At 37.0% G+C, this 18,714-nt stretch overlaps 1 pseudogene; it reads left to right on the forward strand.

Moving 5' to 3' along the window:
- The first annotated feature begins 231 nt into the window (after positions 1-231).
- On the forward strand, positions 232-329 carry LOC115892082 (annotated as a pseudogene).
- The last annotated feature ends 18,385 nt before the right edge of the window (positions 330-18,714 follow it).

Raw genomic sequence — 18,714 nt, forward strand, 5'->3', positions numbered from 1 at the left:
GAAAATAGAGTTACCATTTGACCCAGTCATCCCATTACTGGGTATATACCAAAAGGAAAATAAATCATTCTACCAAAGACACATACACTTGTATGTTCACTGCAGCACTACTCTCAAGAGCAAATATACGGATCCAACCTAGGTGCCCATCAACAGTGGCATTAGATAATGAAAATATGGTGCATGGAATACTACACAGCTGTGAAAAAGAATGTAGTACCCACCTCAGCAGCACATATACTATTAATAACATTGGAACAACACAGAGAAGGTTAGCATGGCCTCTGTGTGAGGATGACATGAACATTTGTAAAGCACTGCATATTTTTTATAACACAATTGAAAGTATGAACAGCAGAGTAGACTAATCTGAGGAAAAAAAGAATCTCAGAGCTTGATGACCAGTTCTTTGAAACAACTCAGACCAAAATAAAGAAAAAAGTATTTAAAAAATGAATAAAACCTATCCAGCCAAATTAAGTTTCATAAGTAAAGGAGAGATAAAATTCTTTCTAGACAAGAACATGGTAAGGCAATTTATTACCACCAAAATGGCCTGAGAAAAGGTGCTTAAGAGAGTGCTAAATATGGTAAAAAGAAGACCATTACAGGCCACCACAAAAACACAATTAAGTACATACAGCACTGACACTATAAAGCAACTACACAGTCAAGTGTACATAACAGCCAGTTAACAGTATGATAACAAGATCAAATCCACCAATATCAACATTAACGTTGAATATAAATGGACCATACACCCCACTTAAAAGGCAGAGTGTCAAGTGAATAATGAAGCAAGACCCAACTGTATGATGTCTTCAAGAGATCCATCTTACATGCAAGGACACTCATAGGTTCACAGTAAAGAGCTGGAGAAAAATCTGTCTAGCAAATGGAAAACAAAAAAAGACAGCAATGGTTGCAACTCTTATTTCAGAAAAAAATAATCTTTAAACCAACAATGATCAAAAAGGACAAAGAATGGCATGGCATTACATGACAAAGCATTCAATTCAACAAGAAGACTTAATAATCTTAAATATATATGCACTCAACACTGGAGAACCCAGATTCACATAACACATTCTTAGAGTCTTGAGATACTTAGATAATCACACAATAATAGTAAGAGACTTCCTAACCTTGCCCCCACCTGATGGTACTTCTCTATTGCTCTCATAGTCAAACTCAAAAGATAAAAACTCTTGGGAGCTCTATGGCCCCGCCCATTGCCTTAGAAACCAAAATACTTACACTGACTAATTTAGGGCAAGCTTTGCGCCCCACCCCCCCACCCCCGACTACTACCACACCTGGTGTTCTCTTAAAAGTGCCACCTCCTGGCTGAAGGCCAACCAACTCAGATCATTACAGCAACTCATGACAAAATAACCCTGATACCAGGAAGGAGAAGACAATACCTAATTCCAATGCTTGCAACATCCTGGCTAACAGGGGTCCTGAGCGTGTCTACATGACAGCTTCACTGCTAGCATAATCAGAACTTGAGAAAGCCAGCACACTAAAAATATCTACAACCAAGGACTCTAAGAGAATCTACTTCACTCTCCTGCAACCTCCACCAGAGCAGGTGCTGGTATCCATGGCTGGGGGACCTGAAGTTGGACCACATAACAGAACTTTGCAGACATTCCCCAGCACCAGCCTGGAGCCTGTTAGCCCCATTAGGTGGCTAGATCCAGAAGAGCAATAATAATCACTGCAATCCAGCTCTCAGGAAGCCTCATTCCTAGGGAAAGGGAAAGAGTACCACATGAAGGGATCACTCCATGAGACAGGAGAATCTGAAGAGTAGGCCTTGTATTTCAGACCCTTCCACTGAAATATGCTACCCTACTGAGAAGAAACCAGCAAAGTGATTATGATAATATAACCAAACAGCATTCTACAACACTTCTCAAAAAGATCACACCAGCTCCCCAGCAATGGATCCAAACCAAGAAGAAATCTCTGAATTGCAAGATGAAGAATTTAAAATGCTGATTATTAAGCTACTCAAAAAGATACCAGAGAAAGGTGAAAACCAACCTAAATTTTGAAGGAAAAAAAAAAATACAGGATTTGGATAAAAAATTCTCCAGAGAAATATATCATAAAGAAAAAATAATCACAACTTCTCGAAATGAAGGACAAAGTTAGAGAAATACAAAATGTAGTGGAAAGTTACACTAATAGACATAAACAAGCAGAAGAAAAAATTTCAAAGCTTGAAGACAAGGCATTCAAATTAATCCAAAGACAAAGAAAAAAGAATTTTAAAAAATGAACAAAGTCCACAACTATTTGAGATTATGTTAAATGTCCAAACTTCAGAATAACTGGTGTTCCTGAGGAAGAGGAAATTGAAAAGTTTGGAAAATTTATTTGAGAGAATAATTGAGGAAAAATTCCGTGGCCTTGCTAGAAATCTAGACATCCAAATACAAGGAGCTCAAAGAACACCTGGGAAATTCACCGCAAAAAGATCATCACCTGAGCACACAGTCATCAGGTTATCTATAGTCAAGACAAAAGTATCTCAAGAGCTGTGAGACAAAGGCATTAGATAACCTGTAAAGGAAACCCAATCAGATTAACATCAGATTTCTCAGAAGAAACCTTACAAGCGAGAAGAGATGGTGGTTCTATCTTTAGCCTAATGAAACAAAATAATTGTCAGCCAATAATTTTGTATTCAGCAAAACAAAGCTTCATAAATAAAGGACAAAGTATTTTTCAGACAAACAAATACTGAGAGAATTTGCCACTATTAACCCAGCACTACAAGAAATGTTAAAAGGACTTTATACTCTAGAACAAGTGGACTTAACAGATATTTTACAGAACATTCTACCCAACAACTGCAGAATATACATTCTTTTCCTCAGCACATGGAACATTCTCCAAGATAGACCATATGATAGACCATAAAATGAGTCTCAATAAATACTAGAAAATCAAAATTATATCAAGTATCCTCTTTACCCCAAAAGGAACCCTGGAAACTGTATAAATACATGGAAATTAAATAATCTGTTCTTGAATGATCTTTGGGTCAACAATCAAATGAATATAAAGGTTAAAAATTTATTTGAGTTGGAACGATAATAGTTACCCAACTTATGAAAACTTCTGGAATACAGCAAAAGCACTGCTAAGAGGAAAGTTCACAGCATTAAATTTCTATATTCAAAAGTCTGGAAGAGCACAAATAGACAATCTAAGGAACTAGAAAAATAGACACCTCAAGGAACTAGAAAAACAAGAACAAACCAAGCTCAAACTCAGCAGAAGAAAACAAATAACAAAGATGAGATCAGAGATAAATGAAATTGAAATAACAAAAAAAGGTAAGTAAAGCTTGTTCTTTGAAAAGATAAACAAAACTGATAGACTATTAGTAGATTAACCAAGAAAACAAGAGAGAAGATCCAAATAAGCTCAATTAGAAATGAAACAGAAGATACCACAACTGATAACACAAAAATACAGAAGATCATTCAAGATTACCATGAACACCTTTACATGCACAAACTAGAAAATCTAGAGGTGATGGACAAATTCCTGGAAATATACAACCCTCCTAGACTAAATCAGGAAGAAATAGAAACTCTGAAGAGAACAAAAAGTAGCAAGATTGAAATGGTAATTTTAAAATTGTCAACAACAACAAATGTCTAGGACCAGGCAGATTCATAGTTGAATTCCATCAGACATTCACAGAATTGGTACCAATCTTACTGAAATAATTCCAAAAGGCAAAGACGGAATTCTCCCTAAATTTAAAATGGCAAAAATGAAGCCAGTATCACGTATCACCCTAATACCAAACCCAGGAAAGGACATAACAAAAAGAAAACTGCAGACCAATATCTCTGATGAACATATATGCAAAAATCCTTAACAAAATACTGGCTAACCAAATCCAACAGCATATCAAAAAGATAATCCACCACAATCAAATGAGGTTTTTTTTTTTTAATCAGGGATGCAGGGATGCTTTACCACACACAAGTCAATAAATGTGATACATCACATAAACAGAATTAAAAACAAAAATCATATGATTATCTCAATAGATGCAGAAAAAGCATTTGACAATATCCAGTATCTCTTTATAATTAAAACCCTCAGCAAAACTGGCATAGAAGGGATATACCTCAAGGTAACAGAAGATATCTATGACAAACCCACAGCCAGCATAACACCGAATTGGGAAAAGTTGAAACTATTCTCCCTGAGAACAGGAATAAGACAAGTATCCCCAGTTTTACAACTTCTATTCAACATAGGACTGGAATTCCTAGCCAGGGCAATCAGACAAGAGAAAGAAAGAAAGGGCATCCAAATCACTAAAGAGGAAGTCAGACTGTCACTCTTCCCAAATGATATGATAGTATACCTAGAAAACCTAAAGACTCATCCAAAAAGCTCCTAGATCTGATAAATGAATTCAGTACAGTTTCAAGATACAAAATCAATGTATACAAATCAGTAGCACTGCCAAACATCAACAACGACAAAGCTGAGAAACAAATCAAGAACTCAATCCCTTTTACAACAGCTGCAAAAAACATAAAATACTTAGGAATATACCTAGCCAATGAGGTGAAAAATCTCTACAAGGAAAACTACAAAACACTGCTGAAAGCAAGCACCAATGACACAAACAAATGGAAACACATCTCATGCTCAAGTATAGGTAGAATCAATATTGTGAAAATGACCATACTGCCAAAAGCAATCGACAGATTCAATACAATTCCCATAAAATTACCATCATAACTCTCCACAGAACTAGAAAAAACAATCCTAAAATTCATATGGAACCAAAAAGGTGCCCACATTGCCAAAGCAAGACTAAGCAAAAAGAAAATAAATAGAGACATCTCATTACCTGGCTTCAAACTATACTACAAGGCTATAATTATCAAAACAACATGGTACTGGTATAAAAATAGGCTTGTATACCAATGGAATAGAATAGAGAACCCAGAAATAAGGCCAAATACTTACAGACAACTGATATTTAACAAAGAAACATAAAGTAGGGATAGGACACACTTTTGAACAAATGGTGCTGGGATAATTGGCAAGTCACATGTAGATTTTTATACAAAAATAAACTCAAGATGAATCAAAGATTTAAATCTAAGACCTGAAACCATAAAAATTCTGCAAGATAACACCATAAAACCCCTTCTTGACAATGGCTTAGGCAAAGAGTTTATGACCAAGAACCCAAAAGCAAATACAACAAAAACAAAGATAAATAGATGGGACCTAATTAAACTAAAAAGCTTCTGCACAGCAAAAGAAATAAATCAGCAAATTAAACAGACACCCCAGAGACTGAGAGAAAATCTTTCCAAACTATGCATCCAACAAAAGACTAATATGCAGAATCTATAAGGAACTCAAACAAATTAGCAAGAAAAAACCAAATAATCCCTTCAAACAGGGGACAAAGAACATGAATAGAAAATTCTCAAAGGAAGATATACAAATGGCGAAAAAAACATGAAAAAATGTTCATCACTAATGATCAGGGAAATAAAATTAAAGCCACAATGAGATACCACCACCTTACTCCTGCAAGAATGGCCATAATTTAAAAATTAAAAAAAATAGGTGTTGGCATGGATGTGGTGAAAAGGAAACATTTTATACTGCTGCTGGGTATGTAAATTTGTACAACCACTACAGAAAACAGTGTGGAGATTCCTTAAAGAACTAAAAGTAGAACTACCATTTGATCCAGCACTCCCACTACTCAGTATCTACCCAGAAGAAAAGAATTATATGAAAAAGACACTTGCACACATGTTTATGGCAGCATAATTCACAACTGCAAAAATATGAGCCAGCCTAAATGCCCATCAACCAACAAGCAGATAAAGATATGGTGAAGATACAGAATGGAATACTACTCAGCCAGAAAAGGAATAAAATAATGGCATTGTACAGCAACTTGGATGGAGTTGGATACTATTATTCTAAGTGAAGTAACTCAAGATTGGAAAACCAAATATTCTATGTTATCAAGTATAAGTGAGAGCTAAGCTATGAGGATGCAAAGGCGTAAGAATGATATAATTGACTTTGGAGACTTTGGGGGATGTTTGAGAGAGGGGTGAGAGATAAAAGACTATATACTGGGTACAGTATACACTGTTAGGGTGACGAGTGCACCAAAATCTCAGAAATTACCACTGAAGAACTTATCTATGCAACCAAAACCACCTATTCCCAAAAAACTATTGAAATAAAAATAAATAATAAAAAAGAAAAATGTGGTAAATACACCATGGAATACTATGCAGTCATTAAAAAGAATGAAATCACGCCCTTTGCAGCAACATATAGAGCTAGAGGCCATTACCCTAAGAGAATTAATACAGGAAAAGAAATTCAAGTACTACATATTATCACTTATAAGTGGGAGCTTAACATTGAGTAGCAACTGATACTGTGCAGCACAAAGCCAAAATGCAAAACTCAGCTTTGATTGGCAGTTTTTCAAAGATATGCAACAAATATGGGATGTAATCTGGATGGCTCCTTCTGTGCTTAGATATCTTTTTGAACACTTAACAGTTACACTGAGACAATGACTTTAAGGATTGGTACTATGTATTCCTTATGACACGTACGTTGTCTCTCATTAATCCTTGAATCTTGCTTCATTAATCCTTGATCTCATTAATCCTTGAATTCCTGTATTGTCATGTAAACTGGTATAGGTACTGATGAAAATCTCTAATGAATAATCATAACACTCTTGGTGCCATGTTTTCCTACAGCTTGAATGTTTTTTTAGAAGGAAAAGACATCAAATGCCTCTAGCTACTACCTTTTTTTTTTTTTTTTTTTTTTTTTTTTTTTTTTTGAGACGGAGTCTCGCTCTGTCGCCCAGGCTGGAGTGCAGTGGCCGGATCTCAGCTCACTGCAAGCTCCGCCTCCCGGGTTTACGCCATTCTCCTGCCTCAGCCTCCCGAGTAGCTGGGACTACAGGCGCCCGCCACCTCGCCCGGCTAGTTTTTTTTTTTTTGTATTTTTTTTTTTAGTAGAGACGGGGTTTCACCGTGTTAGCCAGGATGGTCTCGATCTCCTGACCTCGTGATCCGCCCGTCTCGGCCTCCCAAAGTGCTGGGATTACAGGCTTGAGCCACCGTGCCCGGCCGCTACTACCTTTTAAATTGCTATTTTTTTAAAAGAAGCACCAGTATGTGTTTTATATCGATTTTTCTGATAGAGGGAAATGACAGTCAGTAGTTTCAGTTCTGATGGTATAAGAAAAACAAATAAAACATGTTTATAAAAGTTGTAAAAATAATAATGATGTAATTATGTCTTTTGCAGCAACATGGAAGCAGCTGGAGGCCATTATTCTAAGCGAATTAATGCAGACACAGAAAACCAAATACTGCGTGTTCTCACTTACAAGTGGGAGCTAAACCTTGGGTACACACAGACATGAAGATGGGAGCAACAGACACTAGAGAATATTAGAGGAGAGAGAAAAGGAGTAGGAGAAGGGCTAAAAAACTACCTATTTGGAAACTATGCTTACTACTTGACTGACACAGTCACCTGTACCCCAAACCTCAGCCTCATGGGTAATATTTTTTACCCATGTTACAAACCTGCACATATACTCACTGAATCTAAACTACACAAGTTGAAATTTACCCAAAAAAAGAACGAAAAAAATGAAATCTACTAGGCTGGAAAATTGCTATTAGCATCTGTCTAGATCCTGGACTATAGGCAGAGATAATTGTCCTATTCAGTGAGTCTAAATTCTGGTGAACTACAGTCGCAGTGCCCAAACAGTTGTATATAATGAACCAGGAAAAGTCCCACAAAAGTTTTAATGAATATACAAAAGATTGTACGACTTTGTTTTGACAAGCAATTATTTTCTTTCCAGATTATCATTAATCATCACCATAGTTTCCTAAAAGAAATTTATAAACACATTTTCCTTATCTCACCAAAATGTGAATAATTTGGTTACAAATCAACTTCAGTTTATGAATGGGTATTTGGAAACCTGAGCTAGAAAGTCAGGATTGAAAGATGAAAGAGGAACATGAGACAGACCATTTTCATTTTTATCCTTTCCAGAGACTTATCCTTCTTTCCCAAAGCCAAAGAATGCCCCTTAGACCTTTAAGGTAATTTTAGTAAGACGCTTTCGCACACTTGACCCCTAAATCATATGAAAAGATTCACTTTGATGGTAGCTATCAGTACCAAACCTGCAGCAAGTCTCTTCAAGTGTATCATCACTGACACAGTTACATGGAAATGTGAACTGGAGCAGGTCAGGATTATCCTGAAGAGTCCAGGATCAAGACTGTCAACTAAGATGGCATTTTTCTAAAAAGCTGATGAGGGTGGAGCAAGATGGTTGAATAGAAGTCTGCACCTTTTGTTTCTGCTGCTAGAACACCAAATTTTAACAACTATCTGAACACAGAAAAGTACTATCACAAAAACTAAAAATCAGGTGAACAATTCCTACTCCCTGGTTTTAAATTCATCTCCCTGAAAGAGACACTGAGGAAGACAGTAGAGACAGTCTTTAATCACTGATGCCACCCCTCCCACAGCCCCCAGCATCCACCATGCAACACAGAAATAGAATCTGTGTACTTTGGGAAGCACAGAAATTGGGATATTTTACATTAGACCCAGTGCTTCCCTGTCACAGCGGAGAAAACAGTCACAGTGGGTTCAGCCAGCACCTGCATGTGGAGAGAGGAGTTGGACCAGCCATACCAAGAGGGAAAGCACCCCATCCCAGCAGTCAGATCTTGAGTTTCCCAGCAGCCTTATTACTGGGGGCTGAAGAGCTCTGCAATCCTAGGTAGGCTTTAAAAGGCAGTCTATGACACAAGGACTACAATTCCTAGGCAACTCCTAAGCGGCACTTAGACCCCATGGACTAGGGTGGCATGTAATCTAGGGAGACACCAGGTGGGACAGCTAAGGGAGTGCTTGCACCATCTCTCCCCCAATCCCAGGCAGTGCAGCTCATAGCAATAAAAGTGACTCCTTTCTCCTGCTTAAGGAGAATAGAATGAAAAGTAAAGAAGGAATTTTTCTCGAATGTTGGACGCCAGCTCAGCCACAACAGGATAGAGTACCAAGCAGAATTATGAGGCCCTCATTCCAGGCCTGAGCTTCCAGAAGACATTTCTAAACAAATTCTGGGCAAAATAGGAGCTCACTGCCTTGAAAGGAAGAGCCCAGTTCTGGCAGGATTCATCACCTGCTGACTAAAGAGCCTTAGACCCTGAATAAAAAACAGCAATATCCAGGGAGTATGCAATGAGCCTTGGACACAGACACATGATGACTTCAGGTATGACCCACCACATTTCCACCTGTGGTGACTATGGTGAAAGACAGCTTCTATTTGGGAAAAAAAAGCCAATGAAAAAGTAAAGAGGACTTTATACTGCAATGTAGTTAACAGCGTGGCTAATGGAATGGAACAAAAGGCAGTCTCTTAGGGTACCCAAGTCTAGGCCTGGGTTACTGTACAACATTTCTGGACCTGCCCTGGGCAAAAAGGGAGCCACTGTCCTAAAGCGTGAATCTCAGACATGGCGGCAATTCACCACAAGCTGAACGAAGTGCCCCGGGCTTTAAGTGAACATTGGTGGTGGCCTGGAAGAACCTCCCATGGACCAGTGGTGGTGGTGGCCACAGGGAGAGGCTCCTGTAAAAATAGGCTCCTGTAAAAATAGGGGGAAAAGAGTTGGGGGGGAAGCAAGAAGAACTTTATATTGTGGTTCGAGTGCCAGTTTAGCTTCAGTAGAATAAAATGTAGGTAAACTGCTAAGGTCTTTGACTCTAATCAATCCCTGGCTCCCAAACAGCATTTCTGGACATGCCCATGGCCACGGAATCTTTTCACCCTGAAAAGAAAAGCCTTGGGGAAGACCAAGTGCTGTCCCGGCTTCAGGTCTGACCCAGCACAGTCCCAGTGGCGATGGCCACAGAGGTGTTTTCATCACCACCCCCCATCCAGTTCCAGATGACTCAGTAGAGAGACAGGTTCAGTTTGTTTGGGAAAAAGTAAGGGAAAAGAACAAGAGCCTTTGCTTGGTAATCCAGAGAATTCTTCCAGATCTTATTCAAGACCACCAAAGTTGTACTTCTACAAATCTGCAAAAGCTACAGTATTGTTGGGTTTGGGGTCCAAGTCCCTCTGACTATGTGGAAAGCCCTCCCAAGAAAGATGGGCACTAAATAAATAAATAAATAACAGGTTACAAAGACTACAATAAATACCTAACTCTTCAATACCCAGACACCAACCATCAAGACCATCCAGAAAAACATGACCTCACCAAATAAACTAAATAAAGCACCAAGGACCAATCCTGGAGAAACAGATATGTGACCTTTCAGACAGATAATTCAAAATAGGTGTTCTCAGGGAAATCAAATAAATTTAAGATAACACAGAGAAGGAATTCAGAATTTCTAATAGGTAGATTTAACAAAGAGACTGAAATAATTTAAAAGAATCAAGCAAAAACTCTAGAGTTGAAAAATGCAACTGACATCCTGAAGAATGCATCAGAGTATCTTAATAGCAGATTGATCAAGCAGAAGAAAAAGTTAGTAATCTCACTAACTTTTTCTGAATTCCTTCTCTGTGTTATCTTAAATTTATTTGATTTCCCTGAGAACACCTATTTTGAATTATCTGTCTGAAATCTCACACCAGTTAGAATGGCAATCATTAAGAAGTCAGGAAACAACAGGTGTTGGAGAGGATGTGGAGAAATAGGAACACTTTTACACTGTTGGTGGGATTGTAAACTAGTTCAACCATTATGGAAAACAGTATGGCAATTCCTCAAGGATCTAGAACTAGATGTACCATATGACCCAGCCATCCCACTACTGGGTATATACCCAAAGGATTATAAATTAGTCTACTACAAAGACACATGTTCACGTATGTTTATTGCGGCACTATTCACAATAGCAAAGACTTGGAATCAACCCAAATGTCCATCTGTGACAGACTGGATTAAGAAAATGTGGCACATATACACCATGGAATACTATGCAGCCATAAAAAAGGATGAGTTTGCGTCCTTTGTAGGGACATGGATGCAGCTGGAAACCATCATTCTTAGCAAACTATCACAAGAAGAGAAAACCAAACACCGCATGTTCTCACTCATAGGTGGGAACTGAACAATGAGATCACTTGGACTCGGGAAGGGGAACATCACACACTGGGGTCTATCATGGGGAGGGGGGAGGGGGGAGGAGGGAGGGATTGCATTGGGGAGTTATACATGATATAAATGATGAATTGATGGGTGCTGACGAGTTGATGGGTGCAGCACACCAACATGGCATAAGTTTACATATGTAACAAACCTGCACGTTATGCACATGTACCCTAGAACTTAAAGTATAATAATAAAAAAAAAAAAAAAAAATAAAAAAAAAAAAAATAAATAAAAATAAAAATAAAAATAAAAAAAAAAAGAAAAAGTTAGTGAGATTAAAGACAGGCTACTTGAAAATACACACAGAAGACAAAAAAAAAAGAATAAAAAACAAGGATGCATGCTTACAAGATCTAGAAAATAATCTCAAAGGGGCCAGGATTTATCATCTGCTGACTAAAGAGCTTTAGGCCCTGAATAAAAAGCAGCAATACCCAGGGAGTACGCCATTGGCCTTAGGCACTGAGACATGCCAGCTCAGTTAATATAAGAGTTATTGGCTTTAAAGAGGATAAAGAGAGAGAGATGCAGGTAGAAAGTTTATTCAAAGGGATAGTATCAAAGAACTTCCCAAACCTAGAGAAAGATACCAATGTTCAACTACAAGAAGGTTATAGACATGCAGATTTAACCTAAAGGAGACCTGAAGTCATTTAATAATCAAACTCCCAAGGGTCAAGTATAAAGAAAGGATCCTAAAAGTAGCAAGAGAAAAGAAACAAATTAACATACAATGGAGCTCTATTCGGCAGTAGACTTTTTAGTGGAAAATTTATAGGCAAAATTGAGAGGCATGACATTTAAAATACTAAAGAAAAAACATTTTTATCCTAGAATAGTATACCTGGTGAAAATATCCTTTAATCATGAAGGAGAAATAAAGACCTTCTCAGGCAAACAAAAGCTGAGAGATTTCATCACTAGACCTGTCCTACAAGAAATGCTAAAGGAAAGGATGTTAATGAGCAAAAAGAAATCATCTGCAGGTATAAAACTCCCTATAATATTAAGCCCACAGAAAAACATAGAATAGTATAACACTGTAATTGTGGTGTGTAAACTAATCTTAAGCAAAAAGAATAAATGATTTACCCATCAAAAGTAATAACTACAGCAATTTTTCAAGACATAGTACAATAAGATATAAACAGAAAAAACAAAAGTTAAAAAGTAGGATGAAGCTAACATGTACAGTTACTATTAGTTTTATTTTTGCTTTTGTTTGTTTATTCAAACAGTGTTAAGTTGTTTTAAGCTTAAAATAATGGGTTATAAGATAGTGTTTGTAAGACTCATGATAACCTTATATCAAGAAGCATACAATGGATACACAAAAATTAAAAAGCAAGAAATTAAATAATACCATTAGAGAAAATCACCTTCACTAAAAGGAAGACAGGAAAGAAGAAAGAGAAGACCACAAAACAACCAGAAAACAAATAAGCAAATGGCACAAATATGTCATTACTCATCCATAACAACACTGAATATAAGTGGACTAAACTCTCCAATCAAAAGACATGGAGTAGCTAAGTGGATTTAAAAAAAAAAAAAAAAAAAAAAAACAAGATAAAATGATCTGCTGCCTAAAAGAAACATACTTCACCTACAAAGACACACATAAACTGAAAGTAAATGGATAGAAAAAGATATTCCATGCAAATGGAAACCAAATAAGTACAGAATTAGTTACACTTGTGTCAGACAAAATAGATTTCAAGACGAAAACTGTAACAAGAGACAAAGAAGGTCACTATATAATGATAAAGGGGTCAATTCAGCCAGAGGATTTAACAATTGTAAATATAGATGCACAAAACACTGGAGCACTGAGATATATAAAGCAAGTATTATTAGCACTAAAGAGATACACCCCAAAACAGTAACGGCCAGAGACTTAAGGACCCTACTTTCTGTTCTTCCAGACAGAAAATAAACAAAGAAACATCAGACTTTGTCTGCACTATAGACTAAATGGACCTAACAGATATTGACAGAACATTTTATCCAATGGTTGCAGAATACAGATTCTTCTCCTCAGCACATGGCTTGTTCTTAAGGTTATACCATATGTTAAGGCACAATAACAAGTCTTAAAACATTCAATAATTGAAATAATATAAAGCATCTTCTCTGACCACAATGGAATAAAACTAGAAATCAATAACAAGAGGAACTTTGGAAAATATACAAACACATGGAAGTTAAACAATATACTCCTGAACAACCACTGGGTAAATTTTAAAAATTGAGAACGAAGTTGAAAAATTTCTTGAAACAAATGATAATGGAAATACAACATATCAAAACCTATGGGATACAGTGAAAGCAGTACTAACAGGGAAATTTATAGTTATAAATCCCTACACCAAAACAGAAGAAAAACTTCAAAAAACAAGTTAATGATACATCTTCAAGGACTAGAAAAGCAAGAGCAAACTGAACCCAAATTTAGTAGGAAAAATAAACATCAGTGCAAATCAACGAATTTGAAATGAAGAAAATGATACAAAAGATCAACGATCAAAAAGTTGGGCTCTTGAAATGATATTCAAAACTGACCAGGATTCAGTGAATCAAATAAAGAAAAAGAGAGAGAAGACCCAAATAAATAAAATCAGAAATGTTAATGAGACATCACAGAAATTCAAAGGATCATTAGTGGTTATTATGGGCAATTATATGCCAACAAATTGGAAAATCTACAATAAATAAATAAATTCCTAGTCACATACAACATAACAAAATTAAATCATGAAGAAATCCAAAACCTGAACAGACCAGTAGATAAATATCCTGTGGTAGGTGATGGAAGCAAGCCTGTCGCTTCAAGATCTTCTTTATTTAATGAAGCATCAAGAATTCTATGAAGAATTAATCAGAACTTCATATATATCACATCAAGTTAAAACACTTCAGCACAACAAAGGAAACAATCAACAAAGAGAAGAGACAATCCACAGAATGGGAGAAAATGTTTACAAACTACCCATATGACAAGGCACTAACAACCAGAAAGAGCTCAAACAACTCTGCAGAGTGTTTTTTGTTTTTGTTTTTGTTTTTCAACATACAGGTGCTCAGAAGTTGTTACTTGTGTTAAATGCAACTTAATTTAATTGAAATGCAATTTAATGTAAATAAAGAAATACCCAGGGGATCCGGGACATGCAAGTATAGAGGCAGAAACCAGCATCCAAAAAGAGAGAGATAATTAAACATGTGAATTTGAATTTCGACCTTGGGTTCCAAGCTGTGCAGTCTCTGAATGTGGACTGTGCTTGGCCTGCAAGTTTATTGTAGTCATAAAGGGAAAAAAATCTTGGCAGTGACTCTCTTCTGCCTGAGTGACTACAAGTCATCAACACTGCATTATCTGAGAAGCCTATCCTTCCCCTTTGACTGGTTTTGATGGCAAGCAACTACTGCTTCCAACACTGTTGGTTATACCTGTACATTACCTTCAGGAAAAGATAAATCAGTCCAGGAGAATTTTAAAAGCACAGACTCTGAAGTCTGTGTTTTGATTCTGAACTATGCCACTTACTTAATATGTGATCTAGAGGGAAACCATTAACTTCACAAAATCTCCATTTCCAACCTGTGAAATGATAAGGATAATATCTACCTCATAAGTTTTTGAAGGTAAATGAGATAGTCTATGTTAAAAGATGCTTTCTCTGTTGAAAGTCTTATGCAAATGTTACTTTTTGTTACCCTTTGAATAACCCAATTGATTAGGGATTTGGAAGAATACTTCTGAGCTCTGAAGTGTGATAGCAACACTTTCTGTGAGACTTCAAAGAAGACAAGAGGGATTTGAAGTTGAACAACGATAAATACCACACTAAGAAGTTTAAAAACATCATTTCTGATGGAAAGGAAGATAAATTGATTGGCTACGTTAATCTTCATTAGTGGTATCTATTAATTAATATATATTTTAATTAAACAGGGTAGTTTTCATGGCAAAGAGCAAGCTATTCTTTTAATTTACTTTGCTTAATTCCTATTGCCATATGAAGACCAATTTATTGTTAGGTATCAAACATCTCTGTCAGACACTGGGAAAACAGGTAATGAATATAAGGGTAATTCTTTCCACTTGATCAAATACTTCCAATGAATAGTCCCTTTTCCTCTTGAAATAACCACTCAGAATTGTTGGGATTTTTCTACTTACCATGCACAAAGTCCTTGATGGGCTTAATGAGAGACAATACTTGCCTTCTTCCTGGAACAAAGACTGAAAAAAAAAAAAAAAAAAAAAAAAGCAGCAGCAGCAGCTTCCCCAGCTCTCCCACCACCACAAAAATCCATGCCACATTGATAATAGTAATTTCACCTGAACAGAGATTTTATTCCTCCCCTGCCTTCCTTAAATCAAAGAGCTTCCCAAGCAAGTAGATGATTGCTGGAGCTAGAAAGGTTTGTGTTTGGGGAAGTTCCTGTAAGTATACAAGCAAAGCAAACCAACCTCTAGTTTTATTAGTCTTCCCTCTCTTCTCCACTATATCATTTTTAAAACTCCACTAATTCTGTATAACGCAAGTTTCTTAGCTGCTGTCAATTCTTCGGAATCTGTACCTGCCTACCTTTTCCAACTCCTATGAATTCCCCACCTTACCTTGCTAAAGCCAAACTGGACTATCTGCTATTTCCCAAAGAAGTTGCTCCTTTGTCTGTAACTTTGTTCATGTTGCTCCTTTGCAAGGAATGTGGCCTAGGGCTCTCACTTTCTACTAAAAAACTTCTTTTTGTCTTGCAAGTCAATAATTTAGAGACTGCCTCTTCATGAAACCCTCTTCTACACCACCTCTCCTGGACCTCCAGCAGACAGTTGGATGTTTTCTATTCTATACTCATTGTCTACTAAATTCACTTTTGATGCATTTATTATATTCTATGCTTAAGCTATTGCTGATGTGTCTGTCTCTCCCACAAGACAGTCTTTGAGCTCAAGAAAGGATTATGTCCTTTATACTTAGATCTATAGCATCCAGCACACAGTAAAATCTTACACATTTAATAAATGTGTTTTCAGTGAATGCATAGTTCAGTGGTTGGTAAATGCTTTCTGCAAAGGACCACATAGTAAATGCTTTAGGCTTCATGAGACGTTTGGTCTCTAGCAACTCTGGCATTATTAACTACTCAACTCTGCTAAACCCTGTCATGGTAGAGCAAAAGCAGTCACAGGCAGTAAAAACAAATATGATGGTGTTTCAATAAAACTTTGTTTATAAACACAGGTGGTAGGTCATAGTTGGCCCATGGGCTATAGTTGTCTAATCTCTGAAAAACTAAAAGATTGTGTGAATGAGAAAGCCCTAGAAAACTGTTCCTGCAAAGAGGACTGCCAAGCCCAAGAGAACATCAAATGATGTAAGGACAGAAAATGAAAACAAATCGCTTTGAATAGAAATGAAAGGAAAGGAGTAGCACAAAAGCATTCCCCTGTCCTCATGCTGGAAACGAGGAATAATCGAGGTTAACATGCATGCAACTGGGAAAGTGCAGATCCATCCACTGTCTTATGAAGGCCACAAATCAACTGTTTGCTACTGCTGTATCCTAGTTATTAAACTCTTTAGTTCACAGATTAAGAGTACCAACAAAGAGAGTGCAATGGATTTCCCCATAAGGTGCATTTTTTCTCTATATTGCATGAGAGCTAAATACAGGGGAAGATGCTGGCTATGCAAGGCATGATTGTCTATTCCATAGGATTGAAGCAATAGAGATGGAAATTCCAGTCTAGGTATGAGTTACAGGTGACACTTTGGCACAGTTCTTAGAAAGATAATTTGAATATGTCACCCTGAAATTAAAATGCACAAGCAACCTAGATGGCATCAAGCATTTACTTTCAATTCTAAACCAGTGTACCAGGCTAACATCATTGGATAGGAGGCACATAAACAGTTTAATAATCTTTTACCTTAAGGCATAATTCTGGTATATGTATTCTTTTTTTAGGGAATTTTGTGAGGCATAAGAAGGACAGATAAGAAAATGCAGTATAATTGTTCCAATCATTCAAAAGGAAACTGTAAAAGAGTGTTCACTTAAATTTATAGCACACATTCAAATGGGGATCCAAACTTTGAGATATATTTCCAAATGCAGACAACACAGATAAAATGTTGGAGTGATGCCTGATCCACATAATTCCCTACTCTGGAAGGCAAAACATCTGATACTGCTACAAATGCAGGAGCCAAATTGTCCTGCTTGAAGCAGTGACATCATTACCAGCAGCACCACCTGGCTACTGTGGAATGGAGTGGGATTGCGTGGGAAGGGGTATTCAGAAAATGGATTCACACAAGCATAAAACGGCTCTGGCCATAAAATAAGCTAAGCATATTTACTGCCTTTTCAGGAGGAAAGTGTCTAAGCACACCCAATCATTGTGTGTGTGTTTCCAGCTTCCACATCTCCCCTTTTCTTTCTTTCTCTAAAAAACTGTCTCCAACTTTTGAAGCAATTGGACCGAGATGTGTAATGCATGAAATGTCAATTCACAACAAGTGATCAGTGTCCAAAAGAAAAAAAAATTGTGAAATGGCCTTTTCTGTGTAATTGCCTTCGGAGCATATATTCTGAAGTGCCCAGAAAGCATTGATGTTTTCCCTATCTCTAGCCTTGTGTGATAAAGTCACATCTAACTCTCTCACGGAGCACAAGCCATGTAGACAGCCTTACTTAAATGGATTTCCTTCATTGGAAAGCTGCTGTGATAAATCACTGAGAACCTAACAATAAGCTTTTTGCCTAAATTTTCTGGACTGTTAGCCCAATACACATGAAACTGAAATTTTTTCACTTTGGCAGTATAGACACAGCAAAACAAAGCTTTGTGAATCATTTAATCCTATTTTCTTCTGCAATTAGAAATAATTCTACTGGTCAAAGCTATGAAAATATCATTAAGTCCATTTTCCCATTGAGATAAAATAGAGTTCAGCTTTGCTTAAGAACTTCTTAATCCCATTAATAAGCCCTATGTCCCTGCTTCAGTTATGAGTCCTTAATTTTTTGTTTGTACACTATTTATGCCAGGAGTCTTAATTTAAGATGCTTTCATGGGTCAAACAGATGATGAAAAAGGATAAGGTACGATGGGTAGTAAAGTACTGAAGGATCAGTGAACTAGGTATGGAGTCTCAACTAAACTCCAACAAAATCTTGCCATACAAGAACGTGTGCAAGTATTACCAGCTATTTTGAATTTCAGAAAACTTTTCAAAACCACAATGAGGTGAATGAAAGTGGTACCATCTCACACCAGTAAGAATGGCTATTATCAAAAAGTGGAAAAAACAACAGATGCTGGTGAGGTTGCAGAGAAAAGGCAACACTTACACATTGTCAGTGGAAATGTAAGTTAGTCGAGCCACAGTGGAAAACAGTCTGGTAATTTCTCAGAAAACATAAA

Source organism: Rhinopithecus roxellana, chromosome 1 (assembly GCF_007565055.1).
Source record: "Rhinopithecus roxellana isolate Shanxi Qingling chromosome 1, ASM756505v1, whole genome shotgun sequence".
NCBI lineage: Eukaryota > Metazoa > Chordata > Mammalia > Primates > Cercopithecidae > Rhinopithecus > Rhinopithecus roxellana.